Source organism: Zalophus californianus, chromosome 6 (assembly GCF_009762305.2).
Source record: "Zalophus californianus isolate mZalCal1 chromosome 6, mZalCal1.pri.v2, whole genome shotgun sequence".
Lineage (NCBI taxonomy): Eukaryota > Metazoa > Chordata > Mammalia > Carnivora > Otariidae > Zalophus > Zalophus californianus.
In genome coordinates, this window is record NC_045600.1 from 79,388,344 (window position 1) to 79,405,891 (window position 17,548).

General features: G+C 36.7%; 1 protein-coding gene across 9 annotated transcripts in view; it reads right to left on the bottom strand.

The window, feature by feature from the left end:
- The window catches only part of MEIS2 (Meis homeobox 2), a 203,187-nt gene that overhangs the window by 59,888 nt on the left and 125,751 nt on the right, over positions 1-17,548 (bottom strand). The gene's annotated exons all lie outside the window — the stretch shown is intronic.

Genomic DNA, 17,548 nt, shown 5'->3' on the forward strand with positions numbered 1-17,548 from the left:
ACGATGACCACACATCAAAAGGAGTCAATCACGTGCAAGGCGTCACATAGAAATTTTACATTTGACCTTATGGTATGGAAATCAGCAAATGAAGCCATGGGTTTCCATGCTTTTTCATTCTTTACTCCCCATCACAGCTCACCATTTGTACTGAACCACCCTCCCATCATTGACCACTTTCCTCTATCATTCTGAATTCAAGGATTGTTATTTTAGAATCACACACTCATTTCAGAGACACTGTAGTTGCACGTACATAATTATAAAACATGTCTCTAGAGAGGTCCCTGCTCTAAATTCACTGGTCTTCTTAAACAGAAAAAAGTAAACTTTTATCCAGCATGTCAAAGTCATTCATAAACTAGGAAGCCTTTCATATGATTTCCCATCAACATTATTAAACAGTGATGTTAGGAACAACAGAGTATTCCATTCAGAGCATTCTAATCATCCCAGCGTTGGAGAGAATGCGTGTTTTTCAATCATCTAAAATTTTATTTTTCAGGTATTTCATCTTCTATAATAGTGTGCATTATCCAAAATGTGCACAATTACTTATTAGCAAACCCAAATGCCATTAGGTTAAACAAAATCCCCTGTACAGCAAAAGGGGTTAACCAGATTTGTATTAATATAGAAGCCAGGCTTTTAATATTCTGCAAATGTTAACAAAGAAAGATGATAATGTTGAGTTAATATGGGTTAAGCATAAAATGAAAATAAATTTTTCTGATTGCGAGGTGTTGACACTTTTTTGGCTAGGGCCTCCAGCCTGTTCCTGAAAGCTGTGTAATTACAGAAGGCTTTTCCCCTCCTTCCCCCTCCTGCTTCGAGCCTACCCACATTAGTAATGACCCCTTCACTGCTTCAAAAACCACTAATGGTCTTCAGCACGGACAAGAAAAATGAACAGGATAAATTGGAATCCACAGTCAGTAATTTGCATCCTATGAGGCTGCTTTGGCCACTCACACTCATTCCTGGCCATCAATCCTTGCCTGTCAGGTACGGCACTTTGCCGCCACGACAAATACTCCTCCTAACACTCTGATTCGTCCAAACAACGTAATTGTCCTCTATTCTCCTTTTGGTAATGGAGATAATGAATGACTGCCCAAACAAGAAGGATTGCTCATCACAGATGCCTGGGTGGTTTCAAACTGGAAAAGGCCTAGGGTACAAATTTTAATTGACTGAAAACAGTAGTTGGGGGGAAATGACCAAAAACAGTCCGCAGATCCTTCTGGTCATAGTATTTTCTTGCCAAATTCAAGGGAGGAGCACCTTTTGACTTTTTGTCCCTCTTAAGATTTTGAAAGCTGAGGTTTATTAGGTTATTGTCCCTATATGGAAGTGATGGAAGATTGATCGGAAACCTGCAAATAACAAAAAGGAAAACAGGGACCCATGGCAAGAGCGCATTGATATGCATCAGTAACGTCATCCAGTGTGTTTCTTTACGCAGTGTTTTCTGTTTGGTGTGTTCAGTCTTGCTCACTGTTGGATGCACTTGCTCAAGGCAGGTCTAACAAAACATGGGTGTTGTGTGTGTGTGTGTGTGTGTGTGTGTGTGTGTGTGAAAAAGAGGGACAGAGGCAGACACACACACACGGAAGGTTTAGATGAAATAAAGGTCTAGGTTGTTAAGGAAGTAGAAGCATAGAAAGCTGATGTGAGTGGAGAGCCAATTCCTTGAAGTAGGACTGTAAATTCTGATCAAATAATAAGAATTCTTTCCAGTGTTTTATTAGAAATTTAGTCAAATGACCACAAAATTACATAAACAGTACATTTTATCTTGGGAATCCCTGAGCCGTACTTTCATTCCACTATGAGAAGCAGTTGCAAATTCCATCCTCAATCATTAAAAAAATTGGGACCTTACCAAAATTCACCTTGCACAGATGGCTTTTTTTTTTAATTAATAGGGAAGACCATAATAACTTTAACTTATTTAAATAATGTTCTGTGGTTTTTGAACATTCGTGATTCTATGCCCCTTTTATACATGGAGTGGACTGTGTATCTGAAAATGTTCTGGCCGTCAGCCACTATATTTCTAAAATTTAAAAAGGGATGGAAAACAATCAGCTTTCAGAGGAACTGGAACCATGGCAATGTGTTTTGGATTAATTTACAAATACATGTATATATTTAAGGCCTAAGTGTAGAACCAGAGAATTTCTACTACATGGTCTATCATACACATTCTTCTACTTTATTAGAACAGACATCATATTGAAACAATAAACATGGGAAGCCTTCACTTCTTCTTTGATGTATATTATTAAATGTCTGACTGGCTCAAATTTAAAATAAACTTTGGTATGTTTGCACCTGAAAACTGGAAGTGGACCACAAGTAATAATTTGTTGTCAGTTTCCATATTCTTGGACTAAAGCTAGAGTTTAGTCTGTTCACTGTTGGGGGCCAACCCACTCTGGTCCAGTGGCCCAGAGGTGGCTCAATTTACTTTTAAGAATGCACACCATAACATAATAGTGACGATGATTCCCTTCATCAAGAAAGAACCAGTGTAGGTCAAAGTTTTTCACATCCCAAAATAGTTCTAAAGCCACTGTTGAACAGAAGTGAGTCACAAGGATCTCCTTACTTTGAATGTCAACTGACAACTCTTTAAAAAGTTAATAAGACATGTATGGCTCACAACCCAGTGTAGATAGAAAATATGTGTAATTGACTTCGTTTTTTCCTAAAGACTCATTTGAAAGTAAGATATTATCTTTCTTCAAGATACTAACCTTAATTAGACTTTCTCCCCCTCTCTTCTTTGGAGGTTAACCTGGTTTATCAAGTACATGGAAATGGATCTACAGTATCCTTGGAATACATCAGTGAAACAGTTTTTGGATGAAACCACTTAATAATAATCTTCTTTTGTGATTAATCCTTCTCCAATAATGTCCAAACTGGAAATGATTTATCATGAATTTTATTCCATGTCGAAAGGATTTGCACCGATGTCTAAGAATACTTCAAGTGATATTTCTAGTCAATCTCATGAATGAGAAATACAGGATAAATGAAAACGGTAGGATTTGGAAGGGTGAAAAATTATAAATAACTAATCTATCAACTTAATCATAGTTAATAAAATGTGAGGCTCTCGTGAAAAAGTTTTTCCCAGATGTTGTTGAGTGAAAAAAAAGCAAATTGTAGAACATGTATTGTGAATTTTTGTAAAATAGATAAATAGATTAATTATATATGTATATATCTGTCCCTGTACTGCAAGAAAACATCTGGAAAAACACACACTAATAATGATTTATGTTATTTATGTAGGGTACGGGGTAGAGGCTTTTACTATTTGTTTATAGATACCTATACCGTCTCTGTGTGTACTGCTTCAAACAATGGTTTTAAAGGCTATTAATTTTTAAATTATAACTAATTTATTGTAATTGCAATTAATTCATACACTTCATATTTTTAAAATACCATAGTAATTTAACATTTTTATAAAGTTAGATATTCTTTTGTTATGGTAATTCTCTGACTGGATAATTTTTAAAAGCAGGATATCTCTAGGACCAGCCCTGCCTCTTAAGTTATTTCCCTACCCAGTGAGTTTGAATCACTTACTGGCCTATGAAGCTTACTAGATGGAGCTCTTGAAGAACAATGTCCAATTTGTCAAATGACTTCTGTGATGATGTAATGTAACCATTAAGACAAACAATGGAGTAATTTGTTGGGCAAATTAGTTTGAGCAAACACTTGGAAACTGATCACTATGGTGACTGCTTCCCTTTCCTCAATCCCCTCCAAGACACTATTTGCTCTGTAGAGTTCATCCAGGTGACTGAGATTTTGATGATGCCACTCATATATGGAAACCTCTAAGCACTTTTCTGGAGGTGGACAATAAAACTGCATTGGGTAGGGTGCCTGGGTAGCTCAGTTGGTTAAGCATCTGCCTTCAACTCAGGTCATGATCCCAGGGTTCTGGGATGGAGTCCCACATCCGGCTCCCTACTCAGCAGGGAGTCTGCTTCTCTCTCTGCCTCTGCCCCTCCCCCCCTGCTTGAGTGCTCTCTCTCTCTCAAAATAAATAAACAAAATCTTAAAAAAAAATTAAATTAAAAAACCGCATTGGGTAAATATCCCTTATTACTCTAGGACTATGCTTACTGAACTGGGGTACATGCAAAGGTGTTAAAAACTTAACCCCTGAATAAATAAATGCATTTTCTGGAATGTCAAAGTTATTCAGTGGCGATTAATTCAACATCTTTTTCTTATGTAAACAAAAATTCCTATGCTATGACTAGAACATGTGCAACAAATAACATTTTCACATAAAACAAGAAACAAGATATTTAAAACCCATCACATCTTCACAGTTGAAGGTAATCTCCTTTCCACTAAATTCATATTGCAATTTACTTGGTATTTATAATTTTAGCCTTTCATTGTCATTTATATAGTTTGTTTTCATTAAGTATAACTTTCTGAGGGTAAAGCTCTAGGGTTTTTTAAACTTTTGTAATTCTCCCCAACTCCATCTGAGTATCTCTAAATATTGTAGGAAAAATGGAAAAAAAAACCCAAACAAACTAAAAAACTAGACAAGTTCTCAGTCAAGCTGTTCTGTTGCCTTGAACAAGACTGGGCCTGGAATCCAGTCTCTGTAAGGTAAAATGAAGAGGTTAACAAAGCTCTGTATGGGTTGTGGAGTATCTATAGAGATTATAATAAAGTTTGTGATGGTTAATTGTGAATCGCAGTGATTCTCTCTCTCTCTCTTTCTCTCAAATTGTCTTGAGTTTCTAATCACTACCTCAGGATGCAGTACAAACCCTTCACTCTTCCACTGCCAAACTCACTTCCTGTTTCTACCCTAAGCACTTCTACAGGAAACATGATGTATCTCTCACTTTGTGTTACTATTTGTAAATGTCTGCATTTTCTGCGTGTCCCCTTATCTCTGTCCTGAGTTCTTGAGGTCAGAACCACAAAAGAGTAGAAGAAAAAGGTCTTTAGATAGAACTATGGTCTGGAACCCAACTTATGTAGATGACAAAACCAAGACTCATAGGCTTGAGTAACATACGCCCAGTCATAGAAACCGGCAGTGGTAAGAGATGAGATAACCACCTGGTCTCTTGACATTTAGTGAAGGTTTTCCCCATTAACATTAACATTTCTCACTGAAGTATCTTTCCCTTTTCTTTTGGTAATAGTACCCTGATTTTACTTTAGGAATGTGTTCAGGGGTGGCCAACTGACCAGGCTTGGTCAATCGACATAGTTAGCCATTCTGGCTGTGCTGAGAATGAAACCCAAGTTAGGGTAATGGGAGTCAGAAGGACTGTCAGTCAAAGGCATTCTCTCTTCACAGGGGTTACTCAGTCAGTAGAATATGTGCCTGGAGTTGCTGGTGCCATTGTTGCCACCGAAATGGAAAAGCCTGACTGAGGATATAGCCCATGCAGACAAAAGCAGAGCCAATGAAGAATAGATTCCTGACATTATTTCTGCACTTGGATACAGCTTTACCTAAAACCAGCTCTTTTTACCTATCAGTTACTTGAGCCAATAAATTAGTCTTGACTCATACACATGGCATGACTTAGATTACGTGGAATCTTCTGAGCTTATTCCTTTACCCCCTCCAGCTAAAAATGATTATTTGTTGTTAAAAACAAAACAAAACAAAAAGAATAGAAGGAAGGAGGAGGAAGAAGAGGAAAGAAATGAACCATTTTGCTTTCATCTATCCCTGCAGACTCTGATCAAACATAACAAAAATCTTGAGGATTGGGATTTTTTAAAAAAGTTTATCAGAGTTGTGTTCCCAATAAATTAAAAAATGACCTCACTGGGAAGACAGAGGTTTAAGCATGCAATGTATATAAAACCCAGAATTTTTTAAAATCTAAATTAGAAAAGCAAAGTATAAGGTAGAATTCTTATGGTGTTTCTTAAAATGACCAGAGAGTAAGTTTCAGTATGTTTCTTGTGTCCAGTTGAAACTCTTAAGGGAAACGATAGAAATTTACTCATCAAAATACCTAAGATTCAAAAACCTTACAGAAACCAAAGGCTGTGATAATGCAAAATGACACAACTTTTGCAATCCTCCAGCTAATTTGGGGTTATTTTATTTCAGTAAAATTCCCAGCTGACGAAGGAGAGTGGGTTTTACACCATTCCCTTCCATTTCCATGATTCTGGCATGTCCATCATGGCCAGTCCACTGAATCCAGTGGAAAATCCTCTCCAGCAGAAGTAGTCACTCTCCTTAAAAATTTCACAGCGCTTTCTCTCCTTCTCTCTTGCATTTTTATTTGATCCACACTGTTTATTAATGTATATCTGTGCACTTGTATTATACCCTTCACTGCACTGCAAGTCATTTGAGGACAGAGGTCAAGATTAAAAGCACTTAGCAACAGTGTATCCCACATAATAGGTGCTCAATACATCTTTGTCTATGCTACGTATATGAAGCATAAATACTCAGATAAAAATGGAAAGATTCAGTCATTTAACTGTTTTAACAACACAATATTTGGATATTTGAAAACATCCACTAAATTTTTCACTTTCATCCAGATGTTTGGTGTCATGGAAACCCAGATTTCAGATTTAGATTAATTAGTTGGGGTTTGTTTTTTTTTTTTTTTTTATGCTACATGTATATTTGGGATGAAGAAAATGTGTCTATTTCAGGAGATTCACTTCCATTTGAGTTCACATTGAAGTAAATAGATTGAATTATAATAATCACGTTTTAAAATTCACAAAAGGTTTGCGAGATTTTTTAATAATAGCCAGATCCTAAGAGATTACCATGTTTGGCTGATATTTAGAACCATGGTAGGAAGGCCTCATTAAAAAGAGCAAAAAGAAAAGCACTCTCTCTCTGGTAGATAAGCTTAAAGAAATACTGAATGAGCCTGATGGATTATCATCCAGAGATTTTAAGAACAGTTATTAAATTTATTATTATCAAGATATAGACAAAATAAAAAAAATGAAGAAGGAATTTCTTATGAAACCAAAGTTAATGACTGAAAGAATAAAAAGCAAGTGTCTTGGAACAAAGAAGTAACACTTTTTGCATCTTCAAGAGGAAATGTTACACATACATATTCTAATGGTATAGAGGGAGTTTGTATGCACAGGAGTGATGAAATTAAGTGGTTAGATACCACCAATACCCATTCTACTTCTTTTTTTTTTAATTTTTTTATTTTTAAAGATTTTTATTTTTACATTATCTCTACACCCAGCCTGGGGCTTGAACTTAAAACCCCCAAATCAAGAGTTGCCTTGCTCTCCCGACTCAGCCAGCCAGGTTCCACCCCCTTCCCCCCTTTCAATTTCTAAATTTCCAAAAAGATATAAAAAGTGTTAGGAAAATGTACTATAAAACATTTGCAGATAGGAGTCAGAATTTTAAGCACAATGGATATAATTATTTTCCTATTGACTGAGACTTTAAAGCTGAGCTCAGTTTTATTTTGAAAATAACAGAAAAATATTCCTAAGGCTAGAGAAAGATAATTTTTATTTACCATTTGTTAGGACGCTCCCATGAGCTGCTTGGTCATGCGTATTATGCTGCTTACATGGCTAATGGGTAATCTTACCAAATGAGCCAAAGGCCACAAATAAGGCCTTGACTCATTTAACAATCATTTCACATTTCCACACTATGACCAAATCAATATTTTATGGGACTACTCAGTTCTATAGCCAGACCACTTTTCCAAAAAATTGAATTTTGTGCTTATTTATTTTATGGATCATTTGTTGAAATAGATTTCAAAACAGATTTGGGCTATTTAGATTTTTCAGTGAACTGATAAAGAAAAACTTACAGACTCAGAGTTTTAGAACTAGAAAGGACATTAGAGTCATCTCATTCAAACTTTCTTATTTTGTGTCTAACAAAACTGAGGTCAACTTAGGAGAAAGGGACTCGCCTAAACCTTGTTGGACTGGCCACCTCCCTTTTTTTAAGATGTCCCTGGTTTCCCCAGCAAGAAGAAATTTCATGCTTACATAATCTCAAAGAACATTTCATACAGAATATCTTATTTCTACCTAGGAATTGTGGATATCAATAGCAAGATTTTATCCTGTAAATTACTTAACACCCATTTCTACATGTTCTTATGTCACCCTACACATCCCCCTTACGCCACGCCACTGAATTGCAAATACTTGGTTACTTGTCTACCTCTCTTATTAGACTCTACGCCCCTTGAGAGCAGAGACCAGCTATGCACATTTGACTTCCAGAATCTAGTTCGGAGCCCAGCATGCAAGAGGCATCAATAACTACATGTTGAATTAATCAAGTTTGAGAATGCAAACAAATAAATTCTTTGCAACCTAAAAAGACTATTTTGAACTGAGAGAGAAGTTGGTGGAGACGAGAGGTGGATAGCAAACGAGAAGGGAGATTTAAGGAAGGAGACATGCAAAGAGGCAAATAATACTAACGTTTTATGGCATCACACATGAAACAGCAAAAACCAGCTCTTATTTAAAACAAGAGTAAAGGGGCGCCTGGGTGGCTCAGTTGGTTGAGCGACTGCCTTCAGTTCAGGTCATGATCTCAGGATCGTGGGATTGAGCCCCACATCGGGCTCCCTGCTTGACGGGAAGCCTGCTTCTCCCTTTCCCACTCCCCCTGCTTGTGTTCCCTCTCTCTCTCTGTGTAAAATAAATAAATAAAATCTTTTAATAAATAAATAAATAAATAAAACAAGAGTAAAATTTTATATATGTAGAGAACAGGGTAGAAATTGGCAAATTCAGATGGTGACACTGAGAAGCTGTAGAAAAGAAATACGTGCATGGGACTTTTCATTAGCATTTAATATCTCTTCTTGTTAAAGAGGCTAAGGGGTTGCTTTAAAACAAGGATCTGAAGGTCGTGGTAGAGAGTTATATAATGTCTAGACAACAGAGATACTTGTATCTAATCTTAGGACAACAATCCTACTTAAGGAGTCCAGACACAGTGGGTATGAGACTGAGTTAGAAGGAAATGAGGATTAGTGATTAGTCCATTGCATTTCTTTAATAACATGAAAAAAATGGATAAAGAAGTGAGATACATATTAAAGAATTATTAAGCAAGTTTACAAACTATTAAAAACAATTCCAGTATGTTTAGTCTAATTTTCTTTGCATGGACGATGCTATAAATAATTTTGTTGGATTTACCTTAAGAATGTACTGAAAGTCCAATGTGACAAGAGAAAGCTACTATAGATTTAAAGAGGAAGTTGTTGTTTAAAGAAACGGAGGGTTATCTTTTTTTCAAAAAAGGTTATTATCTCTAGAGTAAGCAATGGAAATGTTGTGGATATTATCTTCTTGCTCATCTCAGAGTACAGGATAAGAGAATGGGGTTAATGATAAGTTAAAAAGTCATAAAAATAAAAAGAAAGTAGCTGTAAAGGAATGACTTCTTATGATGGGCAGTAGTGGTTAAAAAAGAGAACCTTAGTAGTGAATGGCCATTTCTTGCACCAGATTATGGAGAAGGTTTCAATCAGGGTGGCAATGAGGAATCAGACCTCCTGAATAAGAGTTAATTCTTTCATTTTTACAGTGCACCAAGATAAAAACATAATGTGTAGAACACTGGCATTAGAAACTTGGTTCAGAGGTTCCAAGCTGGCTTGTTTTTCTGTTATACAGAGCTGCTTTTTGCATATAAATGAGCACTGGATACAACTATATACTTAGATGTATACTCTAAAAATGGGGGGGGAGGGGCAGGTGGGCTAAAAAAAAAAAAAAAGCCACCTGACTTTTTTGCCTGTTTAATTATAATCCCATATTCTTAAAATGTTTTAGAATTTATATGATTTTAAAAAACATGGGAGAAAGATCAGTCCAGAGAATATGACAAAGTCAAAGATATTACCCAAGTGTTTACCATAGTTATCCACTATACTAGTAAATAAAGCAACCAACACGTACCATAGTAAGAAAACTATTAATGGGCCATCAAAAAAGATCAGTTACCAGTATTTATTTTGGAATTCCCCAGAGTTTTATCTTATCAAGTTGTTTTTCCTTCCCTTTTTTGAAGCAGCCTGTTTAGTGAAAGTTAACTGAATCAAGATGGAGACAGAACAAGGGACTGTCACAACACTGATCTTTGTGCATACACTGCCCATGACTATTTCACCTAAACTTTCAAACACACAAATACTTGACATATAAAGTGTTTCTAAGCAGATGAAAACAATCACGTTGTGAGTTTCCAATTCCTGTTTAGAGCAAATCAATTCATCAGTAACTAGCATACCTTTAAAATGTCTTTAAACATACTTATGAATATGTTTCTTCTGGTAATTATAGAAGATCATCAACTATCTAATCTATGTCCTAACCAAACAAAATGAGAAAATATACATGTAAATAAAAATACATGTTTTCATGACTCTGGATATTTATTGACTAAACATTTACTCATTCAAGATAAAAGTGATTAAGTACTGAAATATCAAGCCATTCGATAGTATTTCACCTTTTACCACCATAATTAAATGCTACGCTGAGTAAATCCAAATGAATTAGAAACTTGTGGACTAAAAGAAAATATAGACACAAAAATAAAAAGGTTTCATGACAAAAGAATAAGAATATATGCTAATATATATTTATAGCTTACTTAAATATTATATGTGGCTACTTTCTTCCTAACTTGGACAGCAAATCAGAAAATATTGAGAAGAGGTTACTCTTGGCTTAGGTAGCCAAGCTGACCTCAGCAGAAAGTGTTTTTCTAATTACCTTTCTACCATGTTTCATCTGCTTATCAACCTGGATAAAAGAGAGGAATAATGAGGAACATAGTAAAAATATGAATATGTGAAATTACCAAATTGGCTATATATTTTCTAATCTATTAAGTGATAAGATTTTATAGAAAGCGATAGCTACCTCTTATTCCTTCTGTTTGTATATCAGAAGTCTATACATTCTTAGAAACAAATAATTCTGGTTTTTGCATGAAAATATTTCTTACAAGGATTTAAGAAGCCCTGAAAATGGTTGTCTCCACAAAAACTGGACTTTAAAAGGACAACCCTTTAATGTAGCTGAATTCAAGTAGTATGAACCAGTATGGCCAGCGTCTGTTCTAATTAGTTGAGCATTTTTTCTGATTGTTGACTGGTCAATAGTTTGGATAGCGCCCTTGACTTTTCTACATGATGGACAGAGTCCTCTAACATTTCTGATACCTGCTTGGTATGTTGTATCTTTGGCAGATGAACTTAAGTTTGACCCATATTCCACTATAATACATAGAGTGTAAATATTTTATTTTATTTTTTTAAGAGCATAACTATTTTATCACAAGGTGAGTTGACCATAGGCTTTCATTTGAAACAGGGTAGTTTGAGGTAAAGTCTGAAGGTACCTTCACTACTCGTGTGTTCCAGATGAAATCATATGCATTATTTAAATATCTAAAAAATTTAAATTCTCCTATTTGAGTAATTGGAAATATACCCCCATAGCAACATAAGCTGAGTGGGTTTAGTTTTCTAAGAAGTTAAAACACTTAAGGATTGCCACATGGCAAGAAATAAGCTGCAAATGGCCTTTAGATTCTAGCAGAAAATCATTAAGAAAATCCAAGGTTATTATTCTTACATATATACCATGAAACTCTTGATTACACTTTATCTAAATAAGAATATTTTCTTAAGAAAAGAGAGAAGAGAGGGCAAGAGGTAAACAGGAGGAACCAAAAATTATCTCAAAGAGGGCAAAAGTATGCTTAGAAATCACCATCCAACTCACAACTCTGCATCCCCATGTAAGACCATGACTTGGATTTGGCCTGGATATTGGAGAAATCTAGACTAAAGAACTCTCCTTTGAACAGTCCCAGCTGATAATCAGTATCCATTTAGCATCACATCTGACCTGGCAGAAACTAAAGACTTTTCAATTCAGCTATTTGGACATTTAAAATTTTCAGAGAGTGTACACTACAAGAAAGAAATTCAGGGAAAAAATATATAAACCACTACTTTATAAGGTCTTCATCTTTTTTCTAACCTACCCAGTCAATTTTGAAATGGCCTGATAATACTGTTATAAAGAATGTATAAACCTATGTGCAATTTGATAAGAGTGATCTTTGTACCATTCTATAAACAATAATGGATAGCTGTCAGGTTCTGGATTAGACATCTAAGAAGTCGGGTGTCTAGAGCAATGGAAAAACAGAGATTGAGATTGGTATTTTGACATTTCACTGGTTATGTTCTCTTTCCTTTTTCTTGAGCTCCTGAATCCATTCTCCCTTTTCATTTAAAGTGACTGACGTCCCGACAATGTTACAGAACCTAGAACCACTCCCTGGGGACATTAACTTTTTTTATCTCCTTGGATATTTGGGAATACAATTTATAGCAAGTATAAATACTGTAAGTTGAATTGCTAAGGGAGTTTGCTCTTTGTTAAAGTTCTTTCATAAGATAAATAATGTTCTTGCAAAGCAATTAATACCACCAGTGGAGTAATGCTCCTCTTTTTATGAACAAATTTAGATGTTTACAAGAAATGCCAGGTGGAAACTTCTGATGAATTTATTAATAAGCACTTGGATTTGCACTTGTTTTGTTCACTGCTATATGCCTAGCTGGTAGGAAAGTACTTGGGAGAGTAGTATAAGCTCAATAAATAAATGGGAAATGAATACATGAATGAGCACTTTCAAGGCCTGACCCGAGACTGAAGCATGGAGTGTCTCATTTCAAGTGCACAAGGGAAGCTGGAGAAATATCAGTGTTTAGGCTTTTACTTTCTCACGTTAGTAGTTAGAACCACTCAGATGGGAGGAGGCTAATGGTAAGGGGATGGGAAGTTTCTGCGTGTTACAGATTTAAAAGCATCCTTTCTATCAATTTGTTTACACTATTGAAAATCAAAATTGTTTTTATTCCGCAAGGAATTAGATATTTCTAGGCCCATATTGACTAAGATATAGGGGGGAAAAACCCATTAAAAGCCCCACAGAACTTATAACAATAGTCTAGGTAGAAGTATATGACTGTTATACCAAGGCAGTAACACTTTCCATGATTTAATACCCTAGTGGATAAACATTTAAATTTAAAGTGTAGATACATTTTGGAAACACTCAACTAACTCAGGAAACACATGTGCTTTGGTGCCATCGGGTCATACTTCAGGTGGAGCCCTGGGAAATTTTTTGGAAAGTACTGGTAGAAATAGGTTGGAAGGAGGGAGAGAGAGCACATAAATCCATTAGCAATTGCATTTATAGCTCTTCCCATCTGTCATTTTCAAAGCATTTTTCTATTATTAGCCGCTGAAGTTGTAAGTACACATGGCTTACATCCATTGTCTCCTCTCACTTGGTAAAGATAAAGAAGTGAACGCAGAAAGCATAAGTGACTTAACACTTGTTTGTGATCCGGGTAGAAATAAATAAATGCAAAGACGTAAGCCACGAGTTCTCAATTTCCTTCTTTGTGCTGAAAATCTATGAGGCCAACTTTTTCCTAGGAATAACTTTTTACCTTTTAATAGCATCTTCACTCCTATTCTCCATAACCATTAGGGAGAAAGCATAGGATATGAAAACATGGTTAGAGTTACCTATTATAATCCTTTGCATTGGAGATTTGATTATGCCAACTCAAGGCAAGAAAGGCCAACTCATAGAAAGAAAGAATCACGCGATGTTAGCAAGACTTGATGAATTATACAAGGTCTACAGTTACCTTCAAAATCACGTGACACAGTGGATTTCTATGGTCTTCGTTTTAGTTTGACCTAAGCAAAGTGATTCGGTAGTTTTAACTAAACTCATACCTCCCAATCTCTCCAGAACGTAAGTGATATTACAGTGCCTGCTCTTGGCTGAGACAAACAAGTGGCCCATATCATTTAACAGAATCGTCTGAAGAAGTTAATAGCTGTAACTTTAGGATGAGTATGACAGTCCTAAATAGTTCTCTCATTAGATCAGTTATTTTAAACTTTAAAATACATATGTGCCTCCCACTGGAACATATATTTGAAAAAGACAACTAGAAAACTTTAACTGAATGAATCTTGTCCCTACCCAGGCTGTCCCTGCACCTGTGCAAGAGAGCTGGGAATCTGGAAGCTTCTGGTGGCTAAAGTCTGAAACATGCTTCTAGAATGACCAAAAGACTAACTAGCCACTCAAATGAGAAAAAGGTTTGGCAAGTCCAAAGGAAAAGAAACTTACAATTATTCACCCACCAAAATTAAAAAACAAAACAAAACAAAAACAAACAAACTTATACAGAAATTCAGGACACATCTCACAAGGGGAAGAAGAAACTAAAAAATTTAAGAGACAAAGCCAGCCTATACAAATTAGAATAGTATATGCACAAATCTCTGGAGAAACTCTATTATATCACAATTAATGCAGAGACTGCAATCAAGCCAGGCTAATTTCAATAGATTCCAAGTTTTGAATAGTTCCTAGACTATCCAAGTGGGAATTTGGCCAGGATGCTGGGGTTAATAATTCATTTTGAGAGAGGCTAATTCTTTGGGAAGCAGCCCACTCTGCAGGAGGAAGCATTTGGCCCATGTGAGCAAATTTGCTCTTCAAGATCACCCTTTATTAGCTCCACAAGATACCTTTCTTTTTTTAGAGTGGGGGGGGGTGGGGGGGCAGGGGTCCGTTTACTTTCTCATACATATAGAAATATTTATCATGTTTCCAATAAATATATATTAAAGTCAGAGAAACTGTTCAAGCATATACATTGAATGTTTGGGTTCTTAACGAACAATTTTCATACCAACTTTCAAGTACTATGATCTGAGTACAGGGTCGTCAGAGGAGTAGTGTGGCAAAATGTATGGGCTCTGGAATCAGACAGTCCTGGCTTTTAATCTTGGCTCCAAACTGTGAAACTTTGAAGAGGCTACTGAATCACACTAGGATTCAGGTTCTTCGCTCATAAAATAGAAAAATTAATGGTGCCTACCTCATAGTGGTCTTATGAGGTTTAAATAAGTCATTTGTTAATTGAACAAACAATTATTGAGTGCCAGAAACTGTTACTGGCCCTGAGAATACAGTAGTAAGCAGATGAGACAAATCTGTGACCTCATGGAATTTATACTCTGATAAGAGATATAGGCAATAAACAACAAGAACAACCACACACACAATCTGCCTGGGGCTAAGTTTTATAAAGAAAAACTTGATTAAGGTCATTTCTGAACTGAGATAGAAAGTGACTAGGGATGCTGATCTTTTCTGTAGAGTAGTCAGGGAGAGCATTTTGAGAAGGTAACATTTGAGCAGAACTTGAGTGCAGTCCAAGCTAGCCAGGAGGCCGGAAAGCCAGGAGACCAGAGTCCTAAAGCAGGTGAGCGGAGCTGTGTGAAAGGATAGGGCCAGAGAAGCAGCCAGTGCCAGACCATCTCAGGTCTTACGGGTCATCTTAAAGGACTCAAGTACTAACCTAGCATCTGGCACGTAATTAAGCACATAACATAATAGCTATTCATTCATATTATTCATAAATAGAGTCACAAGTCAGAATCCTTTGTTTCCATTGCTCTGCTACGTGGTTGGATGTTTTCTCCATTAATCCTCTCATCCTAACATAGCTGATTCCTAACTAATACCTTCACCCAGTTTAAACGCTCATGAGTATCACCAGTGTTTGTAAATGCAAACGTTTTCTGTGATGTGTGATTATTCAGCATCTTCTTTGTCTGTTAATGGGTCTTAAAAGTGATGGGTTCTTTCAAAGGCATTTTGGTTAAGGTGAGCAGAGGTACCCAAAAAATAATGGGACATATTAAGTAAGGAGATAAAGTAATACAGTATCCTTTTTGTTTTCCCCAGGAACACCAGAATTTGGGTGTCACTCTCTACTTAGCTGTTTTGGAAGGAAATCTTTCACTGGTTTTCATGTCTCTAAATCTGACTACAATCAAGCCCCAGCAATTACCACCAGCACCCACATGAGATACTGCATGAATCATTCCTACCTTTCCCAAAACTTGCATGGCTCCATGTCATCAGAAACCAGATTCTTGGGGTGCCTGGGTGGCTCAGTCGGTTAAGCATCTGACTCTTGATTTTGGCTCAGTTCCTGGTCTCAGGGTTGTGAGATCGAGCCCCATGTTGGCTCCATGCTGGGCGTGGAGCCTGCTTAAGATTCTCTCTCCCCTCCTCCCTCTCTCCTTCCTTAAAAAAACCCAAAAAACAAACAAAAAATTCTTGGCCTGCCTTTGAAGGTCTTTTACATTCTGGGCCCAACCTATCTTCCCAAACTTACATCCCTCTACTCTTGAACACATATGTAAAATCCTAAACGAACCATACCGGCTTCTCTGTCCATTTTATTCCTGTACTATTGCCATCAAAATATTTGCCATCTTGCAGATAGCTCAAATGCTCTCCCTTATTTCAGGCTGTCTTCTGATTTTTATATACATGGAGGTCTATGTTTCTCAGCCCCTCTGTACCTCTCTTCCCCATGAATTGGGCAGGGCCATGCTCCTAGTTCAAGACAAATGAATGTGATTGAGGGGACACAGGCTCTTTGGGGGCTAAAGAATTCACTTGCTGATGTAAATTCCCCAGGTCCTTTCTCTTGCTGCAGATGGGGGTACTTGGTGAGATGAGATGCCACAAAATGGAAGGACCTTTACAGGCTGAGCTTGCATATGGAGGACAGCTGCCTCAGAGAGTAGCACCAACCCCTCACAGACTTTGTGTGCCCAAGAAACAAATTCTTATGTTAAGCCACTGAGATTCTGGTGCTATTTGTTGACGCAGCATAACATAGCCTATTCTGACTGATATACCATTATTTAAGATCTTCTTTGATCACTACTTTGAAGTGATTCTTCCTCTCTTAAAAAATCATATGGAAAAATTTTTATTGTTGTTTTAGATGCTGGTAAATAATTTCTTTGTAGGAAGAATCAACTCTACTGAAAAGGATCTTTGATAAACTCGGGATAGTTAGGAAATGGAGGCTGAAATAAATCCCACAGGCCAGGGTTCTGGTGGCCGGGAACTACTCAGCCTAATAAAGGGCTGACAAGCTGTGTTGAGAGCTGCCTAGGAGAAGAGATGGAGAGATAAGTAAGGTTAAGAGGGGATACTTGCAGATGATATGGGTTTAAAGGGAAGTTTCCAAGTGACATGTGTGCTTTGTGATGTGACAGCTCCCCATGTCACGGCAAATCTTTAGTAAAACTAGAAAATTCAAAAACTCCTCATGCGGTTCAATTTCTTCAAGAAGCTGATGAGGTGACTGAATTTTGCATCAAGATGGCGTAGGGTTAAAACAGTCGCTTGAATGATCAAAGGAATCAGCTGAAATCTGGGTTACACTTCACTTATTAATGAAGCAAGGAGGAGAGATCATATACCACCTTGGATATAGATGCTGGGGGGCCCTGATTCCCCAGTAAGAGAGTAAGATTCTCAACAGACGGAACCATATTTCACACATCTCTTCATTCTGCATGTGCTTAACCCAGAACTCTA